The following is an 18,963-nucleotide window of genomic DNA, read 5'->3' as shown; positions in this document are numbered from 1 at the left end:
GCGCTATATAAAAGCTATAATAATAATTGCTTAAACTGTTACAAAATAATACCCCCCTAAACCCCAACCCGCCTAAAAAAAAAAGCGGAGTTTCAGTATTAGGCCTGTTGATCTGATAGCATGCCCTCATAAAGTAACAGTTAAGTCATTGGTTAATATGCATGACTAAAAGCATGACGCGTAGGACGTAATCATCTTCTATTTTGAAGTAACGTCTGTATTATATAAAATAAGATAACAGTAGTTGTAACGTTAACGCCTAGTGGTTTATGTTTATTAAAGACACAATTCTATCCAGTCGTTTGCTGATCGGGTAACCCTGGTAACCCGTTCCACGCTCTAATGGCACATCAAAAGAATGAGATCGATTTATTTCAATCTGTGGCTCAAGCATAAAATTCAATAAATAGAAACTTCAGATTTCGTAGGAATACAAATTAAATCCCTCTTTTCTATTACGTTACTTCCTGTTCAAAAAACAACATAAAACAATGACGCAATACTTAAACATAATATCACAAGTATTGACGGACAAGGATAGAGATACGTTCATGTTTATGTATAAGTTGGAGACGGAGAGGGGGGAAAGAAAGAAATGGATATCTGGATGAGTTTCACGGAAGTCGCTTTTTTTTTCGAACTCATGGCTCAAGCCTCCTCAAGCCGACATACAAATTACTCTGCTAGTGAAGTGCTTATAAAAATAGAAGATTGTTTAGTTATCTATTGTTTGTTTCAAACTTAATTTAAAGTGGAGACCTAAAAAGGGGACTAATTCTACCAACACTTCAGTCAAGTACAATTTCTTCCCCTTGTTCGAGACAATAAAAAAAATAATAAATTTCCAATACTCAATTAACTAATTTTTTTTAATTCTCTCTTTTATTGTCAGGTAAAAGAAATAATTGTGCAAAATTTCAGCTTGATCCGAGGTTGGGTGTCGAGAAATAACCTGTACAAACTTTTTACCAGACAGACAGAAAGACAGAGTGAGTTGATGTGTGCCTTGTGTAAAATATAATACGGATAATCTGATAGTATAAGTCAACAACCGACCAAGAACATAGTGGTTTCTACCTTTGATTCTTCTGACTCTAGTACGTTGATAGATTTTTTTTATCTTTCGATAAGACGTGTTGATATTTCACGCATCCTTTCTAATAGACAAAAAAATTTACTGCTGCGGGGAAGATACATATGTATGTTTATCATGTATCCATACACTTTTAAATTGTAATAGCAGTATATAAACTATTTTCTTTTGTACATCTCTAGATCGCCTCCCTTTCTTAACATCTTCATTACGACTGTCAAATGCCACACAAAATATTGACAGGTGTCAGATTACGTCATGTGAAATTCCGACATATGACACGTACTGTACAGGCATAGATATGTTAAGTTATTTAAACTAGACTTTGGTTTATAAATTGATCCGTGACAACAACATATCAGCTCCTATTTCATCAAACAGAACCGCGCAGCCATCAACCAATCGCCTAAGCTCTCATCATCGTCACATTGGAAACAGACAGACAGACAGACATACACACACACTCCATAATGTAAGAGGGACGGGCTGGCATATACCATATAACTGTACTCTTAATTTATACAGAGGATCAAAGGAGAAGACATCAAAGAATGGACGGGCCTGTCTCTGAAAGAGATTCTATTTGAGGCAAAGGAGGGCAAAAGAGAGGAATGGAGAAAGGCGGTCGACAGATTATGTGTGTATCCCCAACGATTCAACAGGCTAGGTGACGGTGAGTTCAAGAATCTTTTAGTATGTGCCAGGGCCGGTCCTACGGATTGCGGGGCCATATGCGAAACGGATTGCGTGGGGCCCAGTCTGGGTAGGGATAAGGATTATAAGTGAAAATTAAGATTTTGTATTAGAAAATAAATTCGTCTTTGCATTGTATTCATTCTTTACTAAGTACAAAATCACAGTCAAATCAACTTTACGAGCCATCTACAGTAAATGATAGTTTCCCAACAAAAAGCCGATAAACATTCAGATCTACCTTATAGATTTACTATCGACTAGCAAAATATCGCTTTTAATTTTTTTTTAAGAGGTCGAGATAGATTTTGATCAATATTTATAAGCCACTGACTATTGAAGTAAATTGTGTATTTGAAAATCCTATTTTTGTTAAAATTCGCTTTTACATTTTTATTAAATGAAAGCTGACAAAACCGTTTTTTTTCTCGAGTATGATTGGTGTTATTCGTATTGATGACACCCCGAATTGACAATTTTGTCTATTTTTCAGGAGACTTCTATGAGTTTTCAGTTGCAATTTCAGGAGATATCCAGGAGCTCCTGGAAAATCAGGAGACCGCGGTAATCTTTAACTAATAAGTTAAAATGGTTTAATTTATTAATTTACACCTAGACTTAAATTGCAGAGGCCTAAGGCCGGCCCTGGTATGTGCCCATATATGGTCAAGCTGTATGGACATCAGGTAGATTGCTGGATTTTGATCTACAGGCTCTATTTTTTTCCAGAGCACAGCAAGAGTTGTAGTGGCCTAAGGCCGGCCCTGGTATGTGCCCATATATGGTCATGCTGTATGGACATCAGGTACATTGCTAGATTTTGATTTCCAGACGCACGGCACGAGCTGTGTGAGCTGTATTACGAAATGTACTGGTACTTACTCCTAACTAAAATGTGCATGCCATATAAACTATTACATCATTGCTTCAATATGGTAACCATTCCATGCATACAAATGCAAAAAAAAAAAGCATTAACACACACATACATATATATATTCGCATATACACATATGTTTAATAGGAAATGTACAGCTGGAAATGTTAAAGACATTTTTTTTCCTGGCCACAGTTTCTGCTGACGTAATGTAAAGTGCAAGACCTTCACTGAAACTGATTTCAAAGACGGTTTTCAAATCAGCTGCAACTCAGCCATCCATGAAGCTACCAAAACACTTTAAGCGAGAGTTTCAATCTTTGAATTCTGCTTTTGAGTATTTTTTTAAAAACCATTTTAACTTGACTTGTCCTTTTTTTTTTGTTTCGAAGTTGAGTTGAACTTTGTTGAACTGTGTTATTTACCTGCTGCTGCCTCAGTGTCTGTATATTTTACTCACGACAGGTGGCGCTCGGTACACACGGCAGCACCCAGTGTAGACACTCGTCTGCGTACCCTCGTCTGCTGCACGGGCAGAAATCACTTGTCTTGTTAGTGTCTTAAAGTGCGCTGTGCGAGCGTGTGCCCTGTAAAGTTCATTGGTCCATATGCCAGCAAACGAGGCTCGATTTACAAGGTCGGGGTCAATGTCACCTTATGTTTCAGAGTACCATTATGGAATCCGTTTCTGTTTTGTTCTGTTCTGGGAGGGGGGGGGGGTTGATGATTCGAAAGTCCAGTTTATAAGCTGCTCCTTATATCAATTGTGAAAGTAAAGTTCCCCTTCCAGACTTTGCGATCTCTACGGCAGATGATGTTAAGTTCATCTATTTCTTCGGCCAACGGTTAACGAGCAGGAAGTCATGTGACCAGAACAATGACCATACACCTTTACCTTCCCCAACTAAAGTCAGGTACCCATTAGAGGTGGGTGGACTCAGGGGTGCCTTAAAAATCCCCGAAATAAAAAATCGCTGTCTTCACTGAGATTGGAACCTAGGACCCCAGGTTAGGCCAAGCGCTTTACCACTCACCCACCGCTTCCCCCTATATCAATTGTAGCGGAAGAATAAAATTTCCGGATCAAAATTATTCTTTTAGTTTCTCTATTCACTTAGCAAATCTACAATCTCTGACTAATTGCCTGCTCCTCGGGCTTTGTGGTCGTATTAGAACTAAGACTTGATTATAGAGTCTTGTTTTGTTTTTCTTGAAGATTCTAGGGTCAAGGGTTAATACAACACGTGATAGAAACTTGTATTCGCAAGTAAAGAGACACAGAAACTCGGGTAGAATCGTTGTAGCTAGAGCAGGCCAACAACACAGAAACTAGTACCGGGCGATACTTTTTTAATTCCAGCATCGATTCGTGTTATACCTGACGGACCATTAGATTACTGAGCCCACCCAGGTTCTTAGTCTAGCTCAAGGGTTCTCAGCCTGTGGGTCGCGACCCCCTTGGGGGTCGATGGAGGAGTTTCCAGGGGTCGCCTGAGACCATCGAAAATATGGATTGTTATTGTCTACTCTTCTATTGCTGTATGTGTGTGTGGGGGGGGGGGGAGGGGAGGGGTCGCGGCAGAGAGGGAATTGTAAAAAGGGGTCGCCGATCTTAAAAGGTTGAGAACCGCTGGTCTAGCTGCTAGCAGATATATCCTAATTCTGGCATAAGAAATCTTGGTCTATGTTCTCTTTCAAATATGTATACAAGTAAATACGAAATTAATACGATTTCTTATTTTCTTGAGATGTGTGTCACTTTTCCTTCTTTACGACGCCTTTCTTATTGTTGGTAATTTTAAAATCGTTAAAAATCTATGGATGAAGGCGCGGTGGCTGAATGGTAAAGCGCTTGGCTTCCGAACCGAGGTGTCCAGGGTTCCAATCCTGGCGAAGACGAGGATTTTTAATTTCGGGATATGTAGAGTCTACCCAGTTCTATCTAGTATCTGACATTAGTTGGGGAAAAGTAAAGGCGGTTGATCGTTGTGCTGGCCACATTACACCCTCGTTAACCGTCGGCCACAGAAACCAGATGACCTTTACATCATCTGCCCAGTAGATCGCAAGATCTGAAATGGGTACTATTTTTTACCTACTTAATTAAAAATGCATGCATAATAAACGGAACGACTGGGAATAAAAATTGGTTAGGCCTACAATAAATGTGTATGTTTAAATATTCGGAGTCGGTTCTAGTTGATTCTGGCATCCCCCAGCACAACTGCCATAAGTAAAAGTCTGTTTCTGTTAATTTCTGTTAACGTCCATTAACCTGGCATCTCGAAAACGGTGTAGCTGCTGAATGTGACAAGTAATAGAGAAGACTGCAGAAAAAAACATTATAACATCATAGTAGGCTTACTAATGGACGCGCGTCACTCTGTCAGGTCACATTACGATGATAGACTAACATAAGTAGCAAGTATATAGCCCTGATAGCTCAATAAAACAAATAAAATGTACATTACACTAACAAGAAGGCCTATATAACTCTGATAGATCAACAGAACAACTGACAAGAAGCCTTTATTACACTGATAGATCAACCATAAACGATTAAATCAACACAAGGATACAATTAAAGAGTTGTCGTCATTGTTTTTCTTCTGTAATAAATAAACTAAATGAGCAAACATATTGCAAAGAGAGATCAACAGAAACGTCACTGTTACCGACGGTCCTCGTAAGACTTATCACCCTTATGTACCGTATATAAATTAAATCTATAAACCATTTTAAGCAAATTTGAAATGCTAGTTCTACTTACGAACAGAAACTTCATTTACTTTAGTAAGTCCGATTTTACTATTAATTATTTTCATACATAAAGGCAAATCCATAGATACCAAGATTGTAGGTGAATTGGGTACACAAACTACAAAAGTATTGATAAGCGAAGTATTATCACAACATGAAACCATATAATAGCATTTTTGAAATTTTTAACTCTGTAGAAATAAATTTGTCTAGTGGACAGACAGTCGTACCCTCATTTTGCGGGTAGCTTGGCTCTGGCTCACTCTTGGTCCCCACTCGGTACCAAACTCTCACATGTGGCTCCCAGAAGCTGTAGCATGCGCAGGGGCCACACCCCAAAATCGGCTTTGACTGGCCGGCTAAACCAGGTAGAGGGTATCTGACGTGTCCATGGCATTCAGTACACTGAGGTTCTGTCAAACCTAGCATGTGAAGTCTGGACTTGGCGGCCTGTGCGTAAAGTCACAAAACTAGATAAATCGGACAGAAAGGCAACTACCAGCACAGTGCTGTGGAGCACTCTAGAGCAGGACAAGGCAATCAGAAAGTCTCTGGTCATCCACTGCACCCAAACTTGTCCTCGGAGGTCTTGATCAAATCTTGCTTCCGGAAAAGAATGGGCTTTAGGGCGAGAGAGTGAGGTCGACGTGTTGTGCGAATGCTCCTCACTTTAATCCAAATTCCAGCGCAAGTCACTTGTCATCCCCCCCCCCCAATATTATTTTAAAAAAAAATAGTGCAAAGCCCTCAGCTCCCTGGATGACAAAGTGGTCATCATCGAACCACGATGGACGAATTAAGTAAGTAAGTAAGTAAAAGTAACTGTGATTGACTTTTGGTGTGAAAATTCCCTATCATTTGCACAATGATTAAAACATGTTTATAAGTGAAACTGCAACTTCCTGGTTTTCAGAAAACAAGACATTGTGTTACTCCGAAAAGTCATCAAATGGTTGCCTGATAGTGTGGCATTTCCTCCGAAATGTTTTAAAACAAACAAAGAAACGAACCAAGCGCTCCAAAAATGTAAATGTGTAGGCCTCACAATTAACGCCGGGAGGGGGGGGGAGAGAATGAACCGTGAAATATATTAGGAGAGGGAAAGTATTAACTCTTTATCTCCGTAATTATTTTTCCACGTTCTGACAGAATTGTTCTTTTTTTACATTTGTACATTCTACCTTGTTATGATTAAACTCCAATAACATTTTTTGTTTGTCATCTGAAAACGTTACTTTTGGTATAGAATTATTGGAGAATGAATGCTCTTTTTAAAAAACACAAATTATACTTTCTAAAACCAATATTTAATTTAATGGGGTCGTTGATTAGGAGAGAAAGAGTTAAGGAAGGAAAATCTTATTGTAGGCAGATGGAAGACAATAGAAAAGAATGGACGGGCCATTGAAAGAAATTCTATCCAAGGCAAGAGACAGGGGAATGGAAAAAGACGGTCGTCAGATCATGTGTGGTGCCCCAACGGTTCAACAGACAAAAGAGATGGCTGCCTGGTCGTGCGGTTTTCGCGCTGGACTGTCGTTCAGATTTATCGATGGTCCCGGGTTCAAACACTGCCCGCTCCCATCCCCCGTCGTCCTGCGGGAGGTTTGGACTCCATAGGCCAGTATAAAGACTCTTTATGGGAGTGTTAGGTGCAACAACTAACGACAATAAACTGTTAGGCGTAATAACAAACTGTAAAGAACGGTTCAGTGAAATAGTTACTTTATAAACGCAGCTACATAAAAAGTACCCCATTCAGACCTGGCGATCTGTGGGACAGATGATGCAAAGGTCATCTGTTTCTGTCGGCCACGGTTCACGAGGGTGTCATGTGGCCAGCACAGCGACCAACCGCCTTCAGACATGTTTCAGTCATATGTTTGTCTTATTAAGTAACAGGGTGTGTTTAGTGAAACCATTACAGGTGTTTTTAGTGGAACCTGGGTCTAGTGTTAAATGAAATGTTAAAACCGATTTGTTCACTTCTGTCCGCAATTCATTGACCTTGACTTCTGCAACATTGTGTTGTTGTTGTTTTTGCCCCTGGCAAACGACAACTTTGAACTTTAAACAAGGTATTAAAAAAAATTGCAAGATCAGCCAATCAAAAAAAAAAAAAAAGTCAAATTCTAAGATAAAAACTATTTTAAGTAAATAGTCTCATTTTTTCTGCCTCTCTCTCTCTCTCTCTTTCTCTCTCTCTCTCTTGCTCTCTCTCTCTCTTTCTCTCTCTCTTTCTCTCTCTCTCTCTCTTGCTCTGTCTATCTCTGTCGCTTTTTCCTCCTTTCTATTTTGTCCCTATATATTTTCTCTCTCTCTCCCCCCTCTCTATCTCTTCCTCTCTCTCTCTCCCTCTTTCTCTCTTCCTCTCTCTCTCTCCCTCCCTCTCGATCTCCCTCCCTCTCGATCTCCCTCCCTCTCTCCCTTTCTCTCCCTCTCTCTCTCTTTCTCTCTCCCTCTCTCTCTCTCTCCCTCCCTCTCTCTTTCTCTCCCTCTCTCTCCCTTTCTCTCTCTCTCCCTCTCTCTCTTTCTCTCCCTCTCTCTCTCTTTCCCTCACTCTCTCTCTTTCTCTCTCTCTCTCTTTCTCTCACTCTCTCTCTTTCTCTCTCTCTCCCTCCCTCTCTACCTCCCTCTCTCCCTCTTTCTCTCTGCTTCTTCCTTTATCTCCTCACAAAATTGAGTATCCTGAATTTTTTTTATTTTTACTTCCTTTGATCTTACTCTTTTTCCCAAACGTAACAAAACTGTTCTTTAAATGTTTTTTTTTTGTGTTTCTTTGCATGCTGGAAATAGGTTTATTTTGAATGGTTGTTGTTGTTTTTGTGTGTGTGTGTGTGTATTTTTTAGCTCTTACAACATTTTTAGGTTTGTTTATTTTGATTTATCAAACATTGAAACTAACAGGATAAAAAGATTTATAGTTGGCAACTAGTTGATAATTATATTTATGTTTTTTAATCATTCAAATTGTTTTTCTTCAACTACATAGTAGATCTATTTATGTTATCTTAGATAATTGGAGGCGAATAGAATTTGGTCGCCCCAAACGAAAATTACAAATTAACCGCAAAAAATAAAATCACGCAATTTATTACAAACATATCCATATCGAAATCAATATGTTTTCGACGCGTTTATATTTCTTATTGAAGACGACCATAAGCCTAGATCTTTCCAATCGCGGACGATATGCTGAGCGATCTCCTCTGCATAGCTGGAGAAAACCTGTATGACCATGACCAGGCTCATGACTTTTCATGCAAATTAGCAGATTCGTTGACCACTTCTTCTAAAGCCATCCGCTTTTCGTTCGCATTTTGGATGCACCAGACTCGAAATAGCGTTTCGATATTTTCACCAAAAGGTCTTCCAACATTGGTAGTCTAAAAGTCTTCTAACATTGGTAGTCTAAAGGTCTTCTAACATTGGTAGTCTAAAGGTCTTCTAACATTGGTAGTCTAAAGGTCTTCTAACATTGGTAGTGTAAAGGTCTTCTAACATTGGAAGTCTAAAGGTCTTCTAACATTGGTAGTGTAAAGGTCTTCTAACATTGGTAGTGTAAAGGTCTTATAACATTGGTAGTGTAAAGGTCTTCTAACAGTGGAAGTCTAAAGGTCTTCTAACATTGGTAGTGTAAAGGTCTTATAACATTGGTCGTGTAAAGGTCTTCTAACATTGGTCGTGTAAAGGTCTTATAACATTGGTAGTCTAAAGGTCTTCTAACATTGGTAGTCTAAAGGTCTTCTAACATTGGTAATGTAAAGGTCTTCTAACATTGGTAGTCTAAATGTCTTCTAACATTGGTAGTCTAAATGTCTTCCAACATTGGTAGTCTAAAGGTCTTCTAACATTGGTAGTCTAAGTACAAACTCTCGTTAATAAACCTCTAGTCATATTAACAACTTTAAAGCCAGTCTAGCAGTAGAGCTGTTTGCTATGTTTGGGGTTTGGTCCAAATTTTGCTGATTTTTCTCAAAAGATTTTTTTTTCTTATGCAAGACCCCAACAATTGGAGGCCCTAGGCGGCTGCCTAATTCGCCTATGCCTAAGGCCGGCCCTAATTACTTTATCTTTTTTTTTTGGTTTGGTTTCATTTCAAAGTTGACGATGCTGAAACGCCATGTTTTTAAATTCACTTCTATAACTTTTTATCTTAGCCAAAACCACAAAAATAATAATTTAAGAAAAACAAATATAGGCCTAAGTCTGACAGACATCTGGGAGGGTGTACAGGTAAGCGTAGACCTAGAGCTTGAGTTAAAAGTAAGCTTCAAAAATCCAGACACGTGACGTCACAAGCTTAGTTGAAAAAAAAAAAAGAAGAAAAAAAAAAAAAAAATCACTCCTGAGCGTGTTAACGAAACTTGTATTTAAAATATCAGAGTGTGGGCTAATTAGGAAATCGTAAATATGATTTCTATTACAAAGCTTATATCTATTCACTCTGTCTGTCTTTATGTCTGTCTGTCTATCTGGTAAAAAGTTAGTACACGGTGTTTCTGCCACAACAATTTTCGGATCAAATTGAAACCTTAAACAATTATTTATTGCACCTAACAAAACATGAATCAATTAAAACATTAACCAATTTGTTAATTGCTAATAATTAATTATTTGTTTGATATCAAATAAAGGAAAAAAACGTCTACATTACTGAGAGACATGGTTGTAAGTGTTGAGTTAGATTAGCTTTGTTTTTATTTTTTGTGTTTTTATATTTTGCTTCTTGATTTGTTTTCTTTATTTTATGACTTTTATCAAATTGAGCTAATGTCATATTATCATAATAATCATAATCATCATCATTCCTTTGGGTTCCTCATGGAACATAGTGTCTCGACAAAAACACGCCACTCTCCACGGTCTCTTGCTAGTTTTTTTATGGTTTCCCAGCTCTTCCCGGTCCTCTCGGCTATTTCGAGTACACATAATAATAATCATTTTATTTATTAATTGATTTTAATTTTTATGGAGCACTTTTAACAGAGAAATTGTAGGCTCAAGGCGCTGTGATAACATTACACACAAAAACATGAGAGCTAAAAAGAATAACTAATCTAAAAATGGATTAAACAGGTCTTAATGAATGTTTTGTTTGTTTTACATGTGTCGGAGGTTCCTTCAGAGTTGAAGATAATTACTTCCTAGTCCAAACCTCCCGCAGGACAACGGGGGATGGGATCGGCAGGGTTTGAACCCTGGACCATCGATAAATCTGAACGACAGTCCAGAGCGCAAACCGCACGACCAGGTAGCCATGTAATGTAGCAAGTCTGAGATCAATGGGGAATGAGTTCCAAGACTCTTCTTCTAAGTCGATTACTAGAGGTGGGAAATCGAACCCATGCATGCCAAAATGTAACATCAGACAAAAGGTGTTCATTGAAATTGTTAGTTGCTTAAGTGGTTCAAGACAACGATTGCAATAGAAAAATAAATTGTCCAATTCCAGTATTCAAAATTCCATCGCTTTACGGTCTCTGGAAGAAGATATTTAAGAATTTCAGTAGTCTTTGCTTTTATGGCTAGACTCGGTCAACTCAAATAATCCAAGGCACTTGTTTATCATTTTTATAAGGCAATAATTATTAAAGTGATGTGTAAATTTTGATTTAGTTCAGCTTGTGCAGATCTGTTTTTAAGTTCAGATTGGCATCGTTCTTAAGTAATGGAGTTTGGCTCATTTCATTACGTTAGTTTAATATTCGGTAAATGTGTTGAAGTCCAAGAACCAACAGATTGCCAATAGTAAATAAGATTTAAATTACAGAGTCTTAAGAAGAAATAAAATAATAAATAAAAGAGGTGAAACAATTACTCTACTGCTACTCCAACCAAATAGATATTACAAATACAATAATCATCACATATTTGAACTTAGTGCAAACAAGTTATTTATCTATGCTACATTTTAATTTACATAATTACAAAAACATAAACTAAATCCAACACTTTCCCAAATATCTAACCATCCATACTCTACCTCTGTCATCCACTTTATTATCTCCCTTTTTTATCCTCCTCTCGCCTTCTCTGTAACGAGATTTTTACAGGTGAACAGTGTCAAGTCAATAGCGCCGTTCAAATCTATTTCTCAGATAACAACTAAAAGAATATATACAAATTTATATAAACTAATCGACCCACGGCGTAGCATACGCCGCTATTGAGTGACGGGTGAACACTTCCTAAAAGGCACAGTTGTCCAAATGGGGTGGGTTTGGGCAAACGACTGTGAGTGAATGAAAAGAAGGAACTCTGGAGAGAGCAACATACAATAGTCCATGACTGAAAACAGGTTTTGAAAGATACAGGCATATGTTTTGGAAAGTTTGGCATTGTGCTTTATTAATTGTCATGACAAAAGCTAATCTCACAGGGAATTGAATCTGATTGAGTCAGGGATATTCAGGGAATAAGGACAGTTTGTGAGGTAACAGCTGCGATAGTTTTACACTCCAGTACGTTGCGGTGACTGCAACCGCTAAATAGCAGGGATATGGAGTGACGTTGACCCGGATTGTAAACTCGAGGAGGGTCATGCGGACATTTTTGGAAGTGAATAGTGATAGTAGCGGGATACATTTGATACATCGCCACAATTTCAGCCTCGCCACCATAAATGAAGGAAGTCAGGGCTTTTTGTGACGGTACGCACCGGTACGGCGTACCGGCACCTTTTTGAAAAAAAAAAATTACTTTTCTTGTATTTATGCTTCCGTGAGTAAGAACAGCCGACAGGGCGTCGCCATAGTTATCCCAATGGTCACAAACAAAGTTTACAGCCATCTTGCGAAGTTCGAGAGCAACAGTTTCGTCCATGACATTTTTCCAGATATAAGCAACTGATAGAAACAAACAGTTACCTGATGCAGAAATTTCGACTACATTGTAACACCTGTTGACCCCACGAAATATATGTAAAGGGGTAGCCATGGTTAGGAAACGAAGGGCAATACGAAGGGGCAAAATCAAAACAAAGCTACAGAAAAAAAACATGCAACTATTTTAATGACACCAGATATTGACGCGTGTAAAAAATGCACACTTAAATGTTGTCGAATATAGAATGTTTAAAGAGAACGATTACGTGCGAAAGTTACGTGGGGTAACTCTAGTCCGACTTGCAGAAATAAAAGAGTTATCTTTCCATGACTTTTGGTGGTGTTCCGCATGGTTGGATCACCATTAGAATTAGATGTAGGCCTATAGATGTAACTGCTCTGTATTGGTATCGCTAGCTTGTCTAGAAATCCTACTAAACGAGAGTAAAAAGATGAGATAGTTCGGGCTCTTCACTTGGTTAAGATTATCCTCCAAGGTACTTTGGAGGGCGCACGAGCTAAAATTGATCAGCAGTGGTTGTTTGAGTTCATCTACTTCAGGGATGCCCACCATACGGCCCGCGAGCCACATCCGGTCCGCGATGTGTTGCTATCCGACCCGCCTTAATATCGGCACAAATGTGTAGAAAATCACACACACACACAAAAGAAAGATGTAAAAATGTATTTCCCTACATTTGGGTTCCTAATCTTTTTTTTAATGGAGTTCATTCTATGTTTTTTTTTTCAGTTCAGAAATGTTTGTTTTCTTAAAAACATGTTTAGGTTTTCGGCGACTTGTCAGTTAGTGTTACTTTCTTTGGACTTTTCCGCTGCTGTCTTTGCTGGTCATTATCTTGACATTATTTAAGTATCTCATTCATGCATCCAGATATTGATTGCGGATAAACTTAGAAACACCTAACATCCCATAAAGTAATGAAACCTAAATACTAGATCTAGATCCGAGGGTTTCTTATAAATACGTTTTCGGGTATATTTCACTTTTTTTTATCCTGTGACGTGGACCGCGACACAAGTGTCAGAAATTAAATTGGCCCGCGGGTCGAATAAGGTTGTGCATCACTGATCTAGTTGGCCGGAACTAACACTTCTGACCAGTAAAAAACGATCCGTAGTGTCGCCATTTCGTTACAGCCTCCCCGCTTTAACTCTCTACCCGCTTATTTTCAAGAGTTCATTGAAATGAATCAATCTTATCTTATAAAATACATATAAGCTAGTCATGTAGGCTACTAGAACTATACACATGAATCTAATCGGCGGGCTGCGTTTCCGGAGCAAAGGTCACGGTTGTATGTACTTGTGCTGGACACGAAGCACCCTTAACGATTATGGGTCAACCTCAATTTACATGCTAGGTAAACCTTGATGTACATGCTATATGAACTTAAACTTACTTGATTTAAAAATAAAAACTTATTTACATGTCAAAGAAACCTCTAGATCTAAAAGAAAACGCACACACAAAAAAACAACAATATACTTAAATTGCGATTTAAAAAAACAAACTAATGCTGATTTTCTATAGGAGTATAGCTTAACCATGGGCTAACTAGAACAGATAGAAGTGAACTAACTCTAAAGATTGATACAAGGAATAAAGAAAATGAGAGATAACTAGATACATAGATATATACATACAGATATAAGTAACTAGATGGATAGACATATAGTCGTGTAGATAGAACTAGATAGATATTGAACTAATTAAACATAGACAGCTGTGGCTGAAGTTGTTAAGCGCTTGGCTTCCGAACTAAAGGGCCCCGGCTTCGAATCCTGGAATTTTTTTTATTTCGGGATCCTTAGTGCGCCTCTGAGTCCACCCAGCTCTAATGGATACCTGACATTAGTCGGGGGAAAGATCACAGAATCAGATGACCTTTCCATCATCAGCACTATAGACCACAAGGTCTGAAAGGGGAACTTTATTATTTTTGTTTAATTATTTATAGTTAGGCATAAATAAAAAAAAATAAAAAATCTAAATTAATAACTAGATCGATAGGCGAAAAATTGATAAATAGATAGACAGGAATAGGTAAATAGATTTTTAATAGGTAAACATAAATGGATAAGTAGACAGCTTAAAACCCAATGGAAATACACAAACATGTGTTTCACTCTTACCTGTTACTTCAAAGACGCAAAGCCTGACAAACGTCTGATCAACCTACTGCCGCACTATCGACTGATCTCGCTACTTTTAAGCCTCTGTCAGTGATATTACCTGTACTTTGGTGGGGGCACGAATCTATCAGAGGCCGTTATATAAGCTTGTGGCGGTGTTTCACGTTTCGCCCTCTGCTTGTAGCCGGCTCGGTGTTCGGCGAGTTAGCATTATCTCCCTTGGCCGGATGAGCTCACCACCTATAAGTCCCCGGTGAGCTCAGAGCCTGCGAACGCAACTCACGGGTCAGGTATGCAGGCATCCTTCTACCATTTAACATAGGGAGGTTTCACCTTTAAAACGCATTCACACATGCACACACATACGCAATATAGGATAATATAAGCTTGGAAAAAAAGGGGGGGGGGAAGAAGAGAGGTCTTCAGGGCATTCCATAGCCTCCGTTTAATGAGTCGGTGTTTTTCAAATAACCAAGGCGAGATTTATTTTTTTTTTGTTACACAGGGTATATAAATAATTGTGAGTCATAATGTACTAAGGGTGCAAGAGGCAGAGGCGTGGATGGGGGGGGGGGCTGTGTCTACGGTGATTTATATACTCTGACGTAGATCGTCTTGTTTTGGGGTTCCACATTTCCACATTAATGTAAAGGCAATGAGGGGTGGCAGGCGCTCAGTAGTAATATTTATTTCTCTCTCTAGAAACGACTTTCATAACTGGCCTACACAAATGCAAATATATAATAGATTGAACAGTGGCGATGTACACAATAAACTTTGTCATTGCTGAGCCTCTTTAGTAGTACTAATGTACAGGGCCGGATTTAAGTAAGCGGAGGTCCTGTCAGGGCCGGATTTGAGTATGTGAAGGCCCAGGGGCAGGATTTTTGTGGAGACCCTATAAAGCATTTAATAAAGATCCACTTAAGAATGAAAATACTTCTATCTAAAAGCATGCTATGTTTTAGAAGAAAGAAATATAGTTCTTGTAAATTTAATCTTACTCTCCTTGTAAACAAACATGTAAAATGCATATTTTAGTTTTAAAAAGTGGATACTTTTGAGCTTGTAGAGGCCCTTGATAGACGCAGTGTCGTAATTCCGGGGCTGTATTTACTTTTTCCGTACTTTCTACAAGCGTACATTTCTTATTCTTGACATTTTTACAAGCCGTAAAAATGCGGAAAAAAAAAAACAAAACATAAAAGCTTCTGATCCGTCGAAATTCGGATAGGCCTATATATCTTTTTTTTGTGGAGGCCCCTTTCTTGTGGATACCCCGGGGCTGTAGCCTCGACTTCCTTCCCTTAAATCCGGACCTGGCTTTTGGCAGGATTAATTTTTATTTTGTGGAGGTGGGTAAGGCCCTCAGTTGTTCGAAAATATTCGAAATAAAAAAAAAACGAGCATACAAACTGTTGACCCGTTGAAATTTAGATTGTTCCTATTGTGGGTCCCCCTCTCTTATGGATTCCCCGTGGCAGAAGCCCTGCCTCCCCTTCCCTCTGCTTTGTAAATGTGTCCAGTATTAATACGTCTAAAATTGGGAATCTAAAACTATACCAACGAATGTAGATAATTTTGGAATTACCTTTATATAGTATCTCTCTTGAGCTACTATAGTCTCTCGCTTAAGCGTCTAAAATTTCTTTATTTAACTATTTTTCTATTTCTCTGCAACATAACCGTCTATAGTTTCTCCAGTGTAGCCTATTTTCTCTCACGCGCTGATATACGGGAACACGACAAATCGTTCACGGACAATTTGTTCACCGACAAACCGTTGAAGACAATTCGTTCACCGACAAACCGTTGAAGACAATTCGTTCACGGACAATTTGTTCACCGACAAACCGTTGAAGACAATTCGTTCACCGACAAACTGTTGAAGACAATTCGTTCACCGACAAACCGCTGAAAACAATTCGTTCACCGACAAACCGGTTGAAGACAATTCGTTCACCGACAAACCGTTGACGACCATTCGTTCACCCAACAAATCGTTGACCCAACTTAGCGTTCACCCAAAGTATCGTACGCCGACAGCTGGTTCACAGACAAGGCAACCTTAAAACTCACTGCTCGCTTCCTCTCACGTGCTCTAAGGGAGTAATTCCAAGCATGTTTTTCGCTGCCAATGGGGTTTCTGAATCGGTTCACAGACAACTGGTGCACACGACAAATTGTTCCCTGACAAATGGTTCATACGACGAATTGTTCCCTGACAAATGGTTCAAGCGACAAATTGCTCCCTGACAAATATTTCACACGACAAAGTGTTCCTTGACAAATAATTCACACGACAAATTGTTCCCTGATAAATGGTTCGGTTCACACGACAAATTGTTTCCTGACAAATGGTTCACACGACAAATTGTTTCCTGACAAATGGTTCACACGACAAATTGTTTCCTGACAAATGGTTCACACGACAAATTGTTTCCTGATAAATGGTTCACACGACAAGTTGTTCCCGTGACAATTTGGTTCACCGAAAAATCATTCACTAAACTTTCACATTCACTTAACTGTTGGCCTCCCACTATTTCATATGACTTGGCTAGTAACAACAGTAACAGCTAGCAAGAGACCGGCTAGTAACAACAGTAACAGCTAGCAAGAGACCGGCTAGTAACAACAGTAACAGCTAGCAAGAGACCGGCTAGTAACAACAGTAACAGCTAGCAAGAGACCGGCTAGTAACAACAGTAACAGCTAGCAAGAGACCGGCTAGTAACAACAGTAACAGCTAGCAAGAGACTGGCGTGTTTTTGCCGAGGCCCTATGTTCCATGAGGAACTCAAAGGAGTGATGATGATGATGATGGGTAGTAACATAGTGTTAATATTCTCAACGCGCGTTTCAATAGTTTACATTAAAGGTACTGTTGTGAACTCCTTTACTTAGATTATACCTGACACATAACATATTTCTTTCAATGATTCCAAGAGACGCCAGAGATGAATTAACAACAAAACAATAACTTTAATAAAAGTAAATCATGATAACTGAAGTTGTAGACAACGCATCAAGTGTTAACTAGTAAATATATACTTAATGGACCTCATTCACCAATCGTAATTAAACAACATTTAGACATATGACAATATTGATAAAACAATGAAAATTACGTATCACGTGACAGCCTTTTATGGATTGCGTAATCTGTATAGAAGATATAGAGAACCACGTGGCAAAATGTTTGTTTACGATTGGTGAATGAGGTCCATTATGAAAACTGACTTCTATATTATTTATACTATACGATTAGACTCCAAAACTCAGGCCTCTGACAACAATAACAAAACTCCAAGCGTTGTCAATCTGTCCCAACCAATGGACCAATAAAGTAATAATAAATAAACATAGAATTCCTTAAATCTCACACCCAAGATTCTCTCAAGTGTTGTTTACAATCTTCTATACATAGTCACCACAGGTACATACAGGAGATCGTTCTATAGTTACTTTTGTTTCTATTAGTTACATTTCTGTTTATTTCTAGCTCCACCCAAGATTGGATCTAATCCAAGTTTTTTTCTTTGTTCATTTTTCAAAAGCGTGAACAACATGCCTTGTGTCTTGGAACCCGAATAATAATAACAATCTTCGTTGCCTGTCAGAGGGCGGTACTGCTGCAGACCTGCCACATCACCTGAGATGAACTCCTATTGAAAAATCAGAGCAGGAAGGACTAGTCCTCCCGTAGTGCTCTGGCAAGAAACTTAGCTGCCGGGCGTAGTCCCTCATAGCTACCATACAAGTCGAGTGACTGCACAGGCAAGTCCCCCCCTTAGCTCGCGGAGCTGGGGACACTCGTAGGCCCTACAAGACATGCGACATTGTTTCGACGCTCTCTCCACAGTGACGGCATCGGGAGTCAAAGTTAGTGCGGAACCGGGCAAAGTATGCCCCAATAGGACAGTGTTCCGTCCTGCACTGCGCAACTATTGACTGCTCTGACCTCCTCAGTCGCCACCATGGATCGTCGCGATCTGGGTGACGCATGCGCTGCCAGACACCACGTGCTCTGTCGGATTCCTCCCAGGACTTTAACCACTTCTCATGAATGAGTGCTCGGATTTGTGCCGTTGCTTGTAAGTACGTGCTTGGTGCTTCGAGGTGTGTGGCTGCCATTGCACTCTCCCTTGCGAGGGCGTCTGCCGTTTCATTGCCCCTCACGCCGCAATGTGAAGGCGCCCACTGCATGAAAACGACAGCTCCAATAGCTCGGCGGATGTTATCTGCGGCGCCGATTGCCTCTTCTATTACGGCCACATCACCAGAAAATTCCTCAGTGGAAACTGTTAAAGGGACTACGATGAATTTTGTTTCTCTTTAGCAAAATCTCGACCCTGGCAGCGCCAGAGAATGACTACTCGTTCATTTCTAACATAATAATCTTATGTCTCGAGTCTACTGAGCATCTGCTGTACTGGGATAGGCCTATTCTGACCGACAAAACGGTAGATTTCAATCGCCCGGATCTGCTGTTCATCGATAAAAAAGAAAAAACCGCTACCATTATCGATATCGCCGTACCACTGTCTCATAATTTA

The 18,963-nt window shown here is 39.3% G+C and overlaps 1 protein-coding gene across 1 annotated transcript in view; it reads right to left on the bottom strand.

Annotated features, from left to right (window-relative positions):
• LOC129928709 (major egg antigen-like) overlaps positions 1-14,626 on the bottom strand; it is a 32,458-nt gene extending 17,832 nt beyond the window's left edge. The window contains exon 1 of the mRNA XM_056044196.1: positions 14,405-14,626. The gene's annotated coding sequence lies outside the window, so the exon portion shown is untranslated. The remainder of the gene's footprint in view (positions 1-14,404) is intronic.
• Between the last annotated feature and the right edge of the window lie 4,337 nt (positions 14,627-18,963).

This window comes from Biomphalaria glabrata, chromosome 10, assembly GCF_947242115.1.
Source record: "Biomphalaria glabrata chromosome 10, xgBioGlab47.1, whole genome shotgun sequence".
NCBI classification, from domain to species: domain Eukaryota; kingdom Metazoa; phylum Mollusca; class Gastropoda; family Planorbidae; genus Biomphalaria; species Biomphalaria glabrata.
This window is presented reverse-complemented; position numbering and strand designations above follow the sequence as displayed.